This window comes from Tachysurus vachellii, chromosome 10, assembly GCF_030014155.1.
Source record: "Tachysurus vachellii isolate PV-2020 chromosome 10, HZAU_Pvac_v1, whole genome shotgun sequence".
Lineage (NCBI taxonomy): Eukaryota > Metazoa > Chordata > Actinopteri > Siluriformes > Bagridae > Tachysurus > Tachysurus vachellii.
Genome location: NC_083469.1, coordinates 7101380 through 7116872, shown reverse-complemented (window position 1 = coordinate 7116872; position 15493 = coordinate 7101380). Strand labels below are relative to the sequence as shown.

General features: G+C 36.1%; 3 pseudogenes; 2 read left to right on the top strand and 1 right to left on the bottom strand.

Moving 5' to 3' along the window:
* The window catches only part of LOC132852485 (procathepsin L-like), a 34644-nt pseudogene that overhangs the window by 17324 nt on the left and 1827 nt on the right, over positions 1-15493 (bottom strand).
* Positions 3180-5530, top strand: LOC132852072 (procathepsin L-like; annotated as a pseudogene).
* On the top strand, positions 11163-14733 carry LOC132852076 (procathepsin L-like; annotated as a pseudogene).

Here is a 15493-nt window from a genome sequence, read left to right as displayed (position 1 = left end):
TGAACACAGTTTCTTTGCAGCAGGTCCCTGAGATAGTGTATAAGATTGTGCAAAAACAGCAACAACTGAAATATTGTACAGTATAAGCAAAGTGACTGAAATGTTAGACTGTGTGTGCATAGAGCAAAAAAGTAAAAAAGTGTGCAAAACAGCATGTAAACAGTTTGTAAACAGTAAGCATGTAAACAGTTTGATGAATGTAAGCAGCATGTAAACAAGTTTATAGATGTATATTAGAAGTGTGTGTATGTGGTGTAGGTCTGTGCAGTCCACACAGATGATGTGCGTGTGTATGTTGTGCTCAGCACAGTTCAGTTCAGTTATTAAGGAGTCTGGTGGCTTTTGGGAAGAAACTGTCCTGCTGGGCTTTGAGTTGACTTTGAGCTTCCTGGATCCTGCCCTCCAAGGTGAGGTGGGCACATAGCTGGGCACAGTGAACACCCAGCACAGCCATGTTCAGGCTTCCTGCCCACACCCAGCTATAGATAAAGAAACTGTGTGTATTCTTGCTAAACTGGATTCAATTTGTACAATTTTTGTGCATTTTTGTATTAAGAGCTACCTGCTGGTGGTCACAAGCTTCTGCTGAGTGATGACTCTGGTTGCTTTTTTCAAAAAGACAGCTGAACCTGGAAAGGAACTCTGTCTCTTCACTGAAAACCTTCAAAAATATGTGTATTTAATTATTTTAGCACTATTAAATGTCATACAGCAGCAAATCTTAATAGAGTAAAAATTAATTAAATGTAAGTGAAATTTATGACAAGAGTAAACAAATCTGCTAGATTACTGTAAAAAGTAAAACAAAGAAACAAACAAATACAATGTTTAACCACTTTACAGAGTGGCAATCCAACTTTTTAAGCATTCTGTGAAATCTGTTTATACTTGAAATAATATTTGTATTGTATCGTATTGTCTTTATTGTCCACCAAGGTGGAAATTTTCCTTTGGCTCACCATCACTTAAAAACAATACAAATAAGAAAAACAAAAGAAAATGAAAAATAACAAATAAAAACAAAGACCAATATCCATTAAAATATCACAATCACATCACATCTCAATACATCATCTCAGATTACACTTGATTTATCAGTCGCTTGAGGAATTAAGAAATTTAATAGCATTTGGGATAAAAGACCTCTTAAATACGTTGTTATGTGCTAAGGGAACCCAGATTTCATAGGGTCAAACTGACCAAAGAGAGGGTGAGAAGTAGGGATGAGCGAGTACAGCATTATCTGTATCTGTATCTGTTAACCATATGAATTATCTGTATCTGTATCTGTACTCGGAGTAGGCGGGGCTTGTCTTGAAATGGGCGGGGCTTTAACCGGTATGTTATTTTAAGCATGCAATTGATATGGGTTGATCAGAAATTGTTATATTTATTGCTGATTAGAAAACTATTTACAGGACAGCATCAGGATTGAGCTTCAGATCAATGGTTTTGATCACGATAGCAAACAAACTATATTACAGAACAAGTTTTGCAACAATGAAAACAAAACAATGCAGTGCAATTATGAAGTAAAATGTAATGAACAACATAACTTTCTTTTTTAACTTTTAATTTTTTTATGATCAGTGTGTGAAAGTGTGTGAGTGTGTGTAGCTTAATAATTAATTTGTAATATTTATAACACTAGCTCACTACCTTTATGTTTTTATGAAATACCGCAAAAACGTGTCAGACACTCAGTGTCTGGTTACTGGTTAGAGACAGCTGAAGGTTTAAAAAAGAAAAAGAATCTCCGACAGGCAGAGACGCAATGCGAGTCACATTCTACCAAGCAAGCACCACGTCTGAACGAACCCACGTTTACCAGAACTCTACTGGTTAGTAAGTACGTATTATTAACGTTACAACCCAAAGTAAAAAGCTGAAGAAACCCTAAACGTTAACGGAAAAGACCCGCGAACCCGAGTGACTGAGGGAGAGACAGAGAGCTGTTCTGTGTGTGACTGTGAGTGAGCAGAGCGAGACACAGCAACACAATACATCTGTATGTGTTTAGGGGAGGGGCGCTGTGACTAGCCTATCACAGAACGCTGACACAATCAAATACCCAATGATGATTTTCATTCAATCCGAGCATATTGACTCGTATAATACTCGTACTCGGCAGAAGTGCTTTATCCGTACCGGATACTCGTTTCAGCCGAGTATCCGGCTCATCTCTAGTGAGAAGCATCTGCTAGAATGTGTCACAGGCAACGAACCACACACACCGCCCGAGCATCAGCATAGAGACGCCTGTAAGGAGGAGGCATATGGCTGAGGATCCATTTGCAGCGATTTATTGACAGAATACACAGGCTAAGTCAGACAGGCAATAATCAGGACGGGCAAAACACGGATGTCAGAGAATAGGCGAAAATCGGAAACGAGAAACAGGCAAAGGGTCGGGGCAGGCAGCAAACAATCAGAAAGGTCAGAATCAATAAACAGAGTTGAAACGGGAAAATCAGAACACAGGAAACCGCTCAGAATGACTGTACTACACAAGTCGCGACCTCGCACTGGTATGAAGTTCAAGTTCAGTTTAAATAGAGAGCGGAGATGAGGAACAGGTGATGGTGTAATCAGTGTAGGAGATGGCTGATGGGGAGTGTAGTCCGGAAGCGCGCCAATACTCCGGGGACGCGTCTCTGATGCTCGGGCGGTGTGTGTGCTGTGCCACGGCGTGCCCGTGACAGAATGCTTCTTGCCTTCTTCTTTGTTCTTTCTGCATACAGTTGTGTCAAGGGATTCTGTGTCCTGCCAACAATTTTGCTTGCCATTGACACAACTCACTCACTCACTCATCTTCTACCGCTTATCCGAACTACCTCGGGTCATGGGGAGCCTGTGCCTATCTCAGGCGTCATCGGGCATCAAGGCAGGATACACCCTGGACGGAGTGCCAACCCATCGCAGGGCACACACACACACACACACTCATTCACTCACTACGGACAATTTTCCAGAGATGCCAATCAACCTACCATGCATGTCTTTGGACCGGGGAGGAAACCGGGGTACCCGGAGGAAACCCCCGAGGCACGGGAGAACATGCAAACTCCACACACACAAGGTAGAGGCGGGAATCGAACCCCGACCCTGTGGATACAGTGGAATTAAGAAATCAGTTCTTTACACAAAAACAGAAATTTGGATCTTTTATTAGTTACAGAATGAAGGATTTGCTTATTGTCATCACTCTTATGGCACTGGCCAGTGCAGCTAGTGTCTCTCTTGAAGACCTGGAGTTTCATGCCTGGAAATTAAAGTTTGGTAAGAGAGATCTTATGTTACTTTTAAATATGGATTGCAAACCCCCCAAAAAATCCATTCTATAAGAAGGAAACAAGTCATGCAGTAATTTGCTTTTTTGGGTTATGTTATTTTATGTCTTTTTGTCCAATCTTTTTTTTTTTTTTTTTATTAAATTAGGTAAGATCTATAATACTGTACAGGAGGAGTCTCAGCATAAGATGACTTGGCTGGAAAATCGCAAGATGGTTTTGGTATACAACATGCTGGCTGACCAAGGCATTAAGAGCTACAGACTTGGCATGAACTACTTTGCAGACATGGTGAGAAGGCACCAAGACATGGTGACCTATATATATGTGTTTATAAACAACGTACAGTAGGTTTTTATGTGACATCAAATATATGTGAGAAACTTGAAATTATATTTATCTTGTGGCTACAACTGACTCAAAAGATTTTGAAGGCAATGAGCTAGTCTTTGGTGCTCCACTATGGGCAATAAACTAAGCTAATAAAGAGCTAATTTAATGATATTTAAATATTTTCCAGCAAGAAAATACATTGACTCCATTTAGTTTTCCAAAATAATGAAGCAGTAGGTTTTTACATGATTGGGTGTGACTTTCATTTGCAAATTTATACATTATTTTAATCTGATTCCATTTCAATTTAATAATCTTGGCTATATATAAAAATGTTTATTTTTATTCTTACATTTATGAAAAAATGCACCAGAAAGACAACCTTTTCACTTCTGCTCTTCGGAAACAGATCAGAAAACTAGTATTAAACTTCTTTAATAATACATCTCAAACAGGAGTAACCAGGAGTACAGGGAGACTGTGTTTAAGGGCTGCCTGAGATCCTTCAACAGGACCAAGAAACACAGTGCAGCTACATATCACCAACCGACAGGAGGAGCTGTTCAGCAAGATATTGTGGCCTGGAGGAAAAAGGGCTATGTGACTGAGGTTAAAGACCTCAGATGCAGTGTGGCTCTTGCTGGGCCTTCAGTGCAGTAAGGAGCAACAGGAAAACATGATTGTACTGCAAAAATATTTAATTAATTACATCTCAGGTTCAAAACACTTGCCCTTCCACTACTATTAAGAGTAAATTATTCCATAATGCTATTCAATCCTACCTTCATCTCTTTTTGATTTTAAGTTAATCTGCTTTTACAAGACTGTAATTTGTTCTCTGTTCTCCTTTCATCAGTCCTCTCACAGACAAAGGGGCTGTAGGTGTCAGGCCCTATGGAACTGGGTGGCTGCATGGATGGTGCCTTTCTGGCAAGACTATCACTAATATAGGTCTTCTGTACTTTCTTAGACAGGGTCACTGGAAGGCCAGACATTTAGGAAGACAGGGAAGCTAATTTCTCTGAGTGAGCAACAATTGGTGGACTGCTCATTTATGAACTACGGTTGCAATGGTGGCTGGATAAATAAAGCATTTGACTACATTATTTCCAACAATGGAATTGACACAGAGGAGTCCTACCCTTATGAGGCCATAGTGAGTAAAGTAAAATACACATTATTTTGATAGATAGGCAAAACTAGTTTTGACAGACATAATACATTTTTGTAGAAAAACTATGATTAGAATTTCCAATGTAAAGTAACAGAAAGTATGAAGGTTACCTTTTTTTTTGTAGAAGGGATACTGCAGGCTTAATCCAGCCACTGTGGGAGCTACTTGCACTGGCTAAGTATATGTGAAGAGTGGAGATGAGTCTGCTTTACAGGATGCTGTGGCCTTTGTTGGACCCGTTTCTTTTGCCATAGACGCAAGTTTGACTACCTTCCAGTTTTATCATTCCGGTGAGTCTTGCATGAAGATCACAAATCAATCCCACATTACTAGTCCGTACTTTACTACTTACTAAAAATGTAATAATTTATTGCATAATGTTGGTAATTGATCATTGCTTGTTTAATTAAAGGCATCTATGATGAGCCAATGTGCAGCAGCATTAAGCTGAATCATGCTGTCTTGGTTGTTGGTTATGGTACAGATGATTCGATGTGGCAAAAACATGACTGGTCAAGAACAGGTAACTTTATTAGCTTTAAGTGATGAAAATATTATATAAGATTATAAGGTTATAAGATAAAAGTAATCACCCACATTACTTCCTTACTGACCTTTTTTTTTTTTTTACAGCTGGGGTCTTGGCTAGGGTGAAAATGGTTATATCAGGATGACAAGGAACAAGTTTAACCAGTGTGGCATTGCTACAGATGCCATGTACCCTCTGGTTTAAAGGTATACATAATAAATATCTGTGATGTGGTGACTATCATTTCCTCATCAATACACAATTGTTGGTCTGTACCCTGCTGTTCCCTTTTGAGTCTGGTTCCTCTGGAGGTTTCTTCTTCATCCATCTAAGGGAGTTTTTCCTTGCCACAGTTGCCTCAGTCACCTCAGGCTTGCTCATTGAGAATCAATACAAACACATTTATATATAAGTTGTTATTAATTTTTGTATTATATTAGTCTTCATATAATATTACATTTATTGTATTATGTTTCTTATGTTCTTTAAAGCTGCTTTGAGACAATGTCCATTGTTAAAAGCACTGTACAAATAAATTCGAATTGAAAATAAAGCGATTTATTTAATGAATTAAAACTGAAAACCAACAATGAATTCTAAGAAAATGTTTGAAACAAATTATATAATCTAGCTTCAGTATTCATATTTACTATCTTAACAATAACTGCAAAAACATGACGAATTTATGCTTTTCTGCAGGTGGGTGAAATACAACTCCATGGGCAATCAATCTGTAAATTTTATCAATCTGTTAATTTCGTCAGACGAGACGAGACGAAATATGTTCGTCAACAACCTTTTTTTCATGACTAAGACGAGACGATGACAAGACTGCACCACTGTCCAAAAACGCTGACTAAGACTAAATTAACATGCATTATTGTTGACGAAAAAAGTCGAGACGAAAATGTTTTGTATAAAATAAAAACTAAGGTAAAATCTCTCTTCATTTTCGTCTACAATTGTCTCTGCTTTTTCATCAGCTGTTACGCCTTTAAAATATTCACAACGAGTTCGTGCCTTCGCGCTGTTGCTCAAGTTACAGGTCCGCGAAGCGGATATCGCTTATTATATTGCTACCTACCAAATAAATCGATAATTTGACTCAAAATGATGATTTAAAAAGGAGTTTATTGATTTAAAAACAATTGTATTGTTTCCGCTAAAGAAAATAGTGCGCTCCGTCTCTACCGTTAGAATCCTGTGTGTTCGAGTGTATGCACTGATTAAACGAGTGTTCTCAACTTCTCACTGATACTTTTGTGATTCGTGGAGTTTTGACAAGTTTTATAGCCTTGATATTGTTTCTTATTCGAAAGTGGTGACAGAAAAAACTCAGCACCCCCAACCTGAAACCTCTTCCCACGCCTCTGTCACAATCACATCATAATCAAAATGAATAATTAGGCTTAAAAGCAAATGTATATGTAAGGGAATCAAGTTTAACAATTACATGTAATATTGCTCCAAATATCATCAACAATGGTGTGTGCAATACCATGTATAACTTGCATTAAGTCGGTAATTTATATATATATATATATATATATATATATATATATATATATATATATATATATATATATATATATATATATATATATATACACCCCTACAGTTTTGATCTTAGGCTTTTCATTAAGTTATTTATTTCCACTATAACACTCGTGTTCCTGATATTATTGCATTTAATGAGGCCTTGTTGTATTTATTCTTACAATAGATTCTAGATGTGGTCAAGCTACAATTTTTTGACTAAAACTAGACTAAAATTAAAAGACTTTTAGTCGACTAAAACTTGACTAAGATACATTGAGTTTTCTTTTGACTAAAACTAGACTAAAATGACGAGACTTTTAGTCGACTAAAACTAAGACTAACAAAAAAGATATGTGAATGACTAAATATGACTAAAACTAACAAGGACATTTGGCACAAGACTAAAACTAAGACTAAATTAAAAATAGGTGACGAAATTAACACTAATCTGTAGCAACACTATGACTACTGTACATGAAAACGTCTATGGGAACCTTCTTTCTCTCCTGAGCTTGCATTTATAATTTCCTTTTCCTTTCTGATTCATGTCTAAATAATCTCTAGATTTCTTGAACATCTACGACTATGTGACTATTTAATTTTAATAAATAGCATGAATTTATTAAATGGATTTATTAAATGGTAATGTCACATGATGCCAGAAAATTTCTTTTACCTGTAAAACCTTTGGTTTTACCTCAGTCAAGAAATCAAATGTAATTCATTAAATGTAGTTTAAGCATTATTGTTATGTCCCAATGGCATCTCCATGGTTGGTCCTGATCCATGACTTTATGTCTGTTTAAAAGTTATTACTTACAGGTGCTGGTCATATAATTCGAATATCATCAAAAAGTTGATTTATTTCACTAATTCCATTCAAAAAGTGAAGCTTGTATATTATATTCATTCATTACACACAGACTGATATATTTCAAATGTTTATTTCTTTTAATTTTGATGATTATAACTGACAACTAAGGAAAATCCCAAATTCAGTATCTCAGAAAATTAGAATATTACTTAAGACCAACACAAAGAAAGGATTTTTAGAAATCTGGGCCAACTGAAAAGTATGAACATGAAAAGTATGAGGCATATTGCATCAAACTCTTCACAATACCCCTTAGATTTGGTGCACTGTGTTTTCTGAGGTCCAAGGTCAATGCAGCTGTATACCAGGAAGTTTTAGCGCACTTCATGCTTCCTGCTGCTGACCAACTTTATGGAGATGCAGATTTCATTTTCCAACAAGACTTGGCACCTGCACACAGTGCCAAAGCCGCCAGTACCTGGTTTAAGGACCATGGTATCCCTGTTCTTAATTGGCCAGCAAACTCGCCTGACCTTAATTCCATAGAAAATCTATGGGGTATTGTGAAGATGAAGATGTGATATGCCAGACCCAACAATGCAGAAGAGCTGAAGGCCACTATCAGAGCAACCTGGGCTCTCATAACACCAGAGCAGTGCCACAGACTGATCGACTCCATGCCACACACCATTGCTGCAGTAATTCAGGCAAAAGGAGCCCCAACTAAGTATTGAGTGCTGTACATAATCATACATGCTCATCAGTCTGGGTGTAATAAATGAATATAATATACAAGTTTCACTTTTTGAATGGCATTAGTGAAATAAATCAACTTTTTAATGATATTCTAATTATATGACCAGCACCTGTATTTCTAGTCAGCTCTTGAATCAGTGGAAGCTTAGAGAAAAAGAGAGTCCTTTGAGCTTGTCAAAATTTTTACTGAATTTCCAGCCAAGGCATTAAGTCTGCTTCTGTGCAAGAAGTCTTATGACTTTTTGTGGACCTATTTCAATGGAAATCGTTCTGAAATTTTGTTGCATCAGTTACGACAGCTTGTCGAGAGATCATAAGGCCTTTGTGAGTCACTGTGCACAAATCTTCAGGGGCAAATCATGTCAAAAGTCTGCAGCTGTGGAGACTAGAATGATTGGCCAGAAATATGAGCTCTAAACATGCCTTTAAAGTTCAGGTCCAGGTGGATGTCATTGATTTTACTTGGGCGTGATATGGTGGATCAATGTTCCTGAAAGTCCTCATTCACCGCTTTCAGGACAAGAAGTTGCCTGTTACTAAAATATGGCAATTATAAAACTGTACTACTGTGCATTCACAAAACTCACTCCAAACTAACATACAGTAGTCTTGGTGTTGAGTTCCCTGTGCTGTTGAGGAACTAAAGGGATTACACATTCATGGAGCAAGCAGTTAACAAAAAAACTGCAATGATATTCATGCTTTTCTTCAGGTGTGTGGAAAAAAACTACATGAATTGATTTTCAATGTGATATATTTATGCAATACACAGTCTCAATTTAACCTTTGTTAAATTAAAAATGAATTGCTAATATATTCATGCAAAATTATACTGCTGATGTGTATTAAATTGGGATTTTCATTTCAGCTTTTCCTGGTGTGAGTGATCCTTTTGTCTTTCCCCTTTCTTTGGAAATGAACTCATGTATAAAGAGCAACTGAGTAAAGGATGTTAGTCAGAGACTTATTTACTGAATTTCCAGTTTCCAGAATCTAGTTACTGGTTTCCTATTTCATCATTGTTCATTTTATTAGTGTGATTTTAATTATTGCAAATGAAAGTATAGAGTGACATCAACAGTGTACAATGGGGAATAATTTAGGCTTCCAATACCTAGTGATTAGTATATATTGCACACAGTATAAAATCATTAGAGATTAGAGATTTGCACATTGTATAGAGTGACAAATTAAATTGTAGTGTGACTCAGCAGCTGAATAATGATATTTACATTTACAGCATTTGGCAGCTTCCCTTATGCAGAGTGACTCATATTTTATCTCCCTCAGGCTTGCTCATTAGGAATAAATATATCAATTTAATTTTAAACTTTGTCATTTTTATTCTATGTTATATTTCTATAAACCTACTTTGAGACAATTTGCATTGTTAAAAGCACTATAACTAATAAAATTGAATTTATTTTAATGGATTTTTCTCTCATTTTTCATACAACTGAGAATTTGTGGGTCAAGGGCCCAGCAGGGGCATCTTGGTGGTTCTGGGATTTCAACTAACAAACCACAATCAGCAGTTCAACATACCACTTGCCCATGATACAGAGGCTTAGAATAGAAGCTTTTATTTTGTCACATATACATTACAGCATAGTGAAATTCTTCCTTAACATATCCCAACTTTGGAGGTTGGGGTCAGAGCACAGAGTCAGATATGATACAGCACCACTGGAGCAGAGAGGGTTAAGGGCCTTGCTCAAGGGCTCAACAGTTTGGCAGTGCTGGGGCTTGAACCTGCCCCATATACACTATACAAGAAAATGGAGAGACAAAAAAAGTCTTCTGAAACAGAAGAGACTGGAAGATTATTGAGTGAAACTCTGCTTAATTGTTGAGTGGTCAATCAAGGGAATTGAAATTATTTTGGAACCTAAAACCAACCTAAAGAATCAATCTAACAAACCTAATACTGTAAAATAAATTTGATGGATATTATACATATCACTCAACTATGTGCAGACATAGTGTATATGCTATGTGTAGTACTGTATATGCCTGTAACTATGTGTAGTATATGCTAGTAAAAGCTAGTATATGCTAATTTAAAGTGTGATAGAGATTTCTATTCTTTAACTGTTTTTCATGTTATGTTTCGATTAGTTTTTGAGGTTAGTTATTAAAAGTCATTCAGAGGTTTCAGAAACTAAACACTTTAAAACGTAACAATTCTAAGTGAAAATGAAACTGGAAGAAAATAAGAGCTTAGTATCCCTTTTTATATAGTCAGTTTGCAAGTTTTTATGGAGTAGTTTGCAAGTCTGATTTTTTAATATGGTGGCTGCTATCTTATATTTTTCAATGCTAATCACTTGATTCAATGATACATAATGAGAAAACAAGCAAGGGTCATGTCCACCATAGTGTAGAATCATTTCTGGATACAATTATGCAATTCCTCTACAAAAAAAACAATCTTTCATTTCTTGCGGTCATGTGTGTGAGCATCAGCTGATCAAAGCCACAGTTATATATAACAGGAAACCTATGACAGTTGTCCATTTGCAGAACAATTCAAGTTTCAAGAAACACACAAAATGAGGTACGTACCACATACCACATGCACCTGGATATACATATATTATGTAGACTGGTTGAGCACACCTTTTATTTTAAAGAGACATATATGTGAGTCCAAGTGTGGGGAAATGACAATAGCAGTAACAAAGGACAGTGGACTAAAGAAAGCAAATCCTTACATAATAAAATATTATTTGCAGAATGAGAATTTTGCTCCTCTTCACCACTCTTGTGGCTCTGGCCAGTGTAGTCAGCGTCTCTCTGGAAGACCTGGAGTTCAATGCCTGGAAATTGAAGTTTGGTGAGAAATGATTTTACATCTAATCAAACTGTTAAACCTGAAAATCTACATGTTGGATTGTCTCACATCCACATGCTTATTTAAATTGATAAAGAAAAAAGTAACAAAGTACAATATGTTTTTGTCAGGATCAGTTGATTATTTTCCTTCTAGGTAAGATCTATAAGTCTGCAGAGGAGGAGATTCAGCGTAAGATGATTTGGATGGAAAATCATAAGCTGGTCCTGAAACACAACATGCAGGCTGTACTGCATGTAGGGCATTAAGAGCTTCAGACTTGGCATGACCTATTTTGCAGACATGGTAAGTAATATATTTTTGAAAAGAAATTATTCATCTCGACAATTTAGGAATTTAAAATTAGTCTCTAATTCTACTAGGAGGCAAAATAGAGCAATAAACTCTGTTGCATTAACTCAGCCACTGACAAAATGTGTCAGTGATTTTTCATTTAGGACAATAAAAAACTCTAATACTTTTTGCCATTATACTGATCTCCCCTGACTTCATTATCCTGGGTTACATGAAAATTTATGTTTTTGTAATGAATTGAACTTTATTACCTATATGTTTTGTAGGTAATAAAAGCTTATTCGGCTCCTCCAGAAAGTATTACCCTCCTTCCTAAATAAAAAAATAATTTGTTTTACAGAAGAAATTAAAGGATGAGAGAGAGAGAGAGAGAGAGAGAGAGAGAGAGAGAGAGAGAGGAGGAGGAAAGAGAGAATAAAAATGAATAAAAACATTTCAAATGCATGAACCAGAAAAGCATCCATTTCACTGATGAACAAGACTACAACATATAGCTGACTTCACTGCATCTCCATCTCTAACAGGATAACCAGGAGTACAGAAATTCTGTATTCAAAGGCTGTCTGAGATCCTTTAGCATTACCACAGGAGACAGTGCAGCTACATTCCTCCGAGGGGGAGCTGTTCTGCCAAAAACTGTGGACTGGATTAAAGAGGGATACGTGACTGAGGTTAAAGACCAGCAGGAATGTGGATCCTGCTGGGCCTTCAGTGCAGTAAGGGCAGTCTTAACACATGCAACATGACCTTTGTGCCTCAGTTGCTACTACATATAAGAAGTGGACCCATTTGCAGATGTGTTGTGGATAGAAATCTTTGTTTTTCATCTATCCTCTCTTAGACAGGGTCGCTGGAAGGTCAGACTCGAAAGAAGACGGGGAAGCTGGTGTCACTGAGCGAGCAGCAGTTGGTGGACTGCTCGTGGAAATATGGGAACTTTGGTTGTATGGGAGGATTGATGAACACAGCTTTTGAATATATTAAAGACAACAATGGAATTTACACAGAGGAGTCCTATCCTTATGAGGGCAAAGTGAGCCGAACATAAAAATACATTAATACGACAAACAGCTGGACATGACTTGAAGGGCATATCAAACATTTAGTGAATGCTTACATCAGGATAAAAAATGTTTTAGAGGATAGCTATTTATTAACCCAGCTAGCATACTATTTTATAATTGACAGTAATCTGCAGTAAGAGGATCTTTGTCATGAATGAGAAGGCATTCAATTTCTCACATGTACATTGCAGCACTGTGAAGGTCAGCCATGATAGCACCCTTGTGGCAGGGGGGCACTTGCTCACAGGCCGAGCAGTTGCTGCTAGAACTCCATCCTTTTGATCAACAAACCAGAGCCTTAAGACTTTAGCTACCACTATTATCCTTAATGACCCTTTCGTCTTGCCTTCTGCAGGATGATAATTGCAGATTTAATTCAGACACTGTGGGAGCCACCTGCAATGGCTATGTGAATATAAGCAGTGGAGATGAGAAAGCTCTACAGGAAGCTGTGGCCTTCATTGGACCAATTTCTGTTGCCATAGATGCAGCCCACATATCCTTCCAGCTCTATAAATCTGGTGAGTCTCACATTTAAAACTGAGTCTTAATGCTGTCATTTAGTGGTCTGCTTTTATTCGACATAATCTATGGTCTGTTAATTAACAGATTAACAAATATAGTAATTGATTCCATAATGCTGGAATAACTGACCACCACATAATTGCTTAAAGGTATCTACGATGAGCCAGACTGTAGCAGCACTGAGCTGGATCATGGTGTCCTGGCTGTTGGTTATGGCAGGAAACAAAAAAAAGATTACTGGCTGGTCAAGAACAGGTTAAGATTTAAAAATCTAGAACTTTTTAATATATTTCATGTAATGCACCATACAAAAATGATGATAATAATAATAATAATAATAATAATAATAATAATAATAATAATAATAATAATAATAATTTTATTATTATTATTATTATTATTATTATTATTATTATTATTATTATTATTATTATTATTATTATCATCAAAAGTATGTTCTATATTTTGACTTTCAGGTGATCTAAAAGGTGAATGAATAATTTTATATATAATATTTAGAATTATTGCTTTTATAAAATTTAAAATTCAATTTAAAATAACTGTGTCAGCTTTAAATTATATGACTGAAGATATAGTCCAGTGGGTCATAATAACCACTCAATTCCTCCCTTAATTTACATTTACTTTACAGCTGGGGTCTCGACTGGGGTGACAAAGGTTACATCAAGATGTCAAGGAACAAGAATAACCAGTGTGGTATTGCCACAAATGCCAGCTATCCTCTGGTTTAAAGGTGTAAAGAAAAATGTCAGTGTGACAGAGTTTGTGTCTTAAGGCATCATTAATGGGATTAAGTGTTATGTTTAAAAAGAATCATAATAATCAAACAATTCTTAGTATCAATATTTTCTACTTTAACAATCTTTCACTTTAGTTGTCATGATTTGTTAAATACTCAGTGCCAAGCAAATTATGGCATGAAATGGTCCAGTAAATGATTGTTTTCAGGCACAGAGTGACTTTTGCACATTAACTTTTCAAATAATAACAAATAATAATTAATTAACTCATCAGCTACTTATCAAGTATTTCACTTTTTTAAAGAATAGTTTTAAATGTAGATAATATACCAAACTGTCCAGATTCTCCATGGTTACAGATTATACAATTACAGTAACCTTTTTTGAGCAAATATTAAAAAAAAAAGTTAGCAATGTGGCACATTATTAACTCCAGTACCTTGCTTGGTAAGAATAAAAGTGAATTTTCTATTTATTTGGTACTGTATCAGATAATATTGAATTAATGTATTGTTGTGTATGAGTCTAAAAATCCTGGATCTGGATTAACTCCTGTTTATGGCTCTAACACAATTCAAATTGATTTTAGAAGGAATGTTAATCAGTGCATCAGCAGAATTAGGAACACAAGCGGTAGAAGATGGATGGATGGAGAGCAGAGAAATCAAATGTGCAGGATAAGGCATAGACTAGGACCAGGGCCGGAACCATTGAGTTAAAATAGTGAAAACTTTTAAAAATTAAGAATTTGAACCAGGAATCTCTTGAATGAATCAAGTATTCACTGCAGCATGTTTTGTTTGCATTCTCACATACATATCAACACACAAGTAATATTTTTCATGTCTACTGTATGTTGATCATGTGTACAGTGTTTGCAGTTACAGTAATAATAAATACTTAAACAACTGTTAAGTATTCTGATCATAGTTTATTATGCATGGCATATATTGAGAAATGACAGTAGTAGTAGTAGTAGTCGTAGTGTATTAGTTCATAGGCATATTATCAGTTGTTATTCATAGTCAACACTTTTCAATCCTGTCATCCTTGACTGATCCCCTGATCTTGAATCTGCTTTGTTTAGCATTTTATCAGCACATTTTGACAACAGACAAATGCATTTCATTGAGAGATTAATGAGTGTTAATGTACAGTAAGATAGAAATAGATGGACTGGCAAGAAATATTCAACAATGCAACAGAGAAATTACTGTTACGGAGTTTAGTATAGGAGTGTATTAGTTTATAGACATATTCATCCGTCACTGACCCACTGATGTTGAATCTGCAGTGTTTTGCTCATGTCTGTCTAGTTTTGGTGTTTCTCAAATTTCAACTTTCATTATTGCCTTGCCTGCAGTGGACATTGTTCCCTTCACACAAATTCCTTGTCCAGAATACATGACTTCACTTCCTGTAGCCCTTTCCCTGGTGAATGTACCTTTCATGTTATACATTTCATAAAACAGATCATCATTACACAAAACTTGGTTTTCAAAAATTCCAAGAGCTAAATAATTTTCATACAAATTGTAGTCATAAGGCAATTTATTTGAT